A 3150-nucleotide genomic window follows, 5' to 3' on the forward strand; every position below is an offset into this window, starting at 1 on the left:
AGCTCAGGAGCTGTTTCACTCAACATGTGCAGCTTTTAAATCAGACCAGTCATACTGCACAGAAGAGCTGCTGGACTCCTCAACAGGTAAATGAAATGCGTTTGTGTCCTCAATTTACTCAGGGGAAATGTTCACTTTTCAAAATGTTTAAGAAAAAAGCTCAAAAATGGTGTTTGACTTCAATTCAAACACTATTTGAGGGTTTTAAACCTTTATTTATTTATATTCTTATATATCAAAATTCTTCGTCAATGCAAGTTTTTTGGTTTATTAAAAAAAAAAAATCGGAAGTAAAGAGGTAAAAAATGATTTCTCTTATAGATGTTTTTTAATATTATAAAAATGAATGTTAGTAAATGCATAGTATTGGTACAAGTCTTGTTGAAGGTTGTACTAATTAAGGAAATCAGTCACGTTTCCCAGAGGCACCATGTGCTGCTTGAGTGACCACAACTGCTGCTGTAAACACTTATCTGGACAAAAGAGAAACGTGATTTTAACGATGCCGAGTTTAGTGACATATGGGACTCATTGTGTGCATGACATTAACCCTAACATCTCTACATGTGTCGCAGAGGCCTGGGCGTGTTGGACCTGCAGGAACCGGCTCACAGAGGAGCAGAAGGGTCTACTTTTTCTCTGCCTCAACTCCCCAGGTTGATTCCCCCCCCCTGGTGTTTGTGACTCTTCTATCCTCCAGCAGTGTGTTTGTTAGTTATTGAGCGCCCCCTGGTGGTGGGACTACAGAGCTCACACGTGTCAAAGGTCTGATTAACCAGGAAATGTTTTGTCCAACAGTTAGACCGCCAATACAACTAAGAGCTGTTTTCTATATAAAGCAGGATACAACAATTATGTAAATAATATTTTGGGTAGTGCTGTATAATAACTATAATTTGCAATTTGATTAGGCAAAGCAAAGACATTTAATATAATTTATATATTATTTTTGATTATTTGTATGTATGTATATTTAATTTACAGCTGTGTAAAATAAAATCTAAAGTATATTCTCTACAACAACATCCAAATTGAATCGTGAAGAATGCACAGAGGGAGAAACTGGCCAGAGCTGTGGTGCATTGTAGTTGCATTGCATGTTGGGTAACTCAGTGCAATGGATCTGCTCTGCAACACAGAACTCGCTCATACAACAACAACAACTCAACCAACAACAACTCAAACAAGTCATCCAACCAAAGTATCAAGACATGATCCATTATTCTACAACTGATGTGACGTATCAAGTCGTTAAACTTACTAATACTATTGAAATTCTATCTTTAGATAACTTATGCCTTAATATATATGTATTTCCTGTATACAGTGTTGTTATAAACCCATGTTTCGCAGGTAGCTGTAATCAAACTACATTATAGTTTTAAACTGTGAGTGAATTCGCTGGCATCCTTCTTTACTGTTGTGTCCTAGCCCCAGCTTGTATAGTATACTTTTGCAGTGATGGAAAGTCATTAAAAATACAGTACTTGTATTTCTTTCTGCTTTTCATACCTCTATACTCTTCTGGTAATGTTGCACCTTACACTCACACTTTAGTGATAACATCGATAGTAACCAGTGATTTAGCAGATTTAGGGGTACATTCGCAAATTACCCAGCAGTAACTGAAGTGTTTTGAATGTTGACTTCATCAGCTGTTACATTAACATCTTCACTTATTATTATACTGCAATATATGTATAAAATTCACCATTCTGCATAATGACTACTTTCACATTTGTTATATTTTAATGCAAATACTGTACTTTTACTTCAGTTACATATTGAATATAGGACGTTTACTTCCACCATGCCTTTTATGTATATTGAAAGGTACTGTATTGTTTGTGGTATTCTGCTGCAGCTGATATCAAACACAGGGTCAAAGGTCAGATCGTGACCCCTCTGGCGTCTAACCACTCCCTGAAACTCTACCACAGGGGAAGTATTTATCAAACGACAACTGACACATTTAAACAGATTTCTGAGTTATATTTTCATTTGAATGTCAAATTCCTGTTTCCCATTTGCTCTCCGGAATAAAACGCTCCTGGTATTCCTGGCAGGGATTCTCTCTAACAGGAGGAGTGTAAACACACATCCAAACTGCCATTGATTGACATGCAGTGTTGATTTCTCTCACACACACACACACACACACACACACACACACACACACACACACACACACACACACACACACACACACACAAAGCCATTTCAAATATAATAGCATATTCCAGCTCTGAAGTGCATACTGGCTGTGTGTGTGTGTGTGTGTGTGTGTGTGTGTGTGTGTGTGTGTGTGTGTGTGTGTGTGTGTGTGTGTGTGTGTGTGTGTGTGTGTGTGTGTGTGTGTGTGTGTGTGTGTGTGTGTGTGTGTGTGTGTGTGTGTGTGTGTGTGTGTGTGTGTGTGTGTGTGTGTGTGTGTGTGTGTGTGTGTGTGTGTGTGTGTGTGTGTGTGTGTGTGTGTGTGTGTGTGTGTGTGTGTGTGTGTGTGTGTGTGTGTGTGTGTGTGTGTGTGTGTGGTGTTGATGTAATGATAGTGATATAATATAATGGAGAACTATCAATAAATGCAAATGTTATTTTCACATGTCACTGCAGAGCCCATTTTATTTTTGGTAAAAGTCTGTTTCTTTTGTCTTTTTATTACCTTTATTTTGTAATTATTATTTTATTTTGTAATTTATTCTTTTGTAATTTGTACATTTTTAAATGTAATTGTATTTTTATTGGATTTATCTGTATACTTATTATCTCTATATATTAATTATTTTTGATATTTACTCATCTATTATTATTATTAATTTGTTTTGTTAGGTCCTATTTGAAGAAATATCCCCTTCTTCGTTCAATGGAAAATTTAATTAAAAACATCTGAAAAAATATTGTAAACAACAACAAAACACCTATATTTACCTCCTTCCCCCTAATCCTCACCACAGCCTGAGTGAAATCCAGTCGCTTAAACAAACACTCGAGATTAAATGACCTATTTGTGTTTATGATTTACTTTATATTAACGTTGCAGATCAATGCTTTCCCAATTTCCTCTACCTGTTTCCCGCCCTGAGCTGCACATTTAATGACACATACACACACACACACACACACACACACACACACACATACCATGTATACATCACT

The sequence above is a fragment of the Notothenia rossii genome (genome assembly GCF_949606895.1).
Source record: "Notothenia rossii genome assembly, chromosome: 11".
NCBI classification, from domain to species: domain Eukaryota; kingdom Metazoa; phylum Chordata; class Actinopteri; order Perciformes; family Nototheniidae; genus Notothenia; species Notothenia rossii.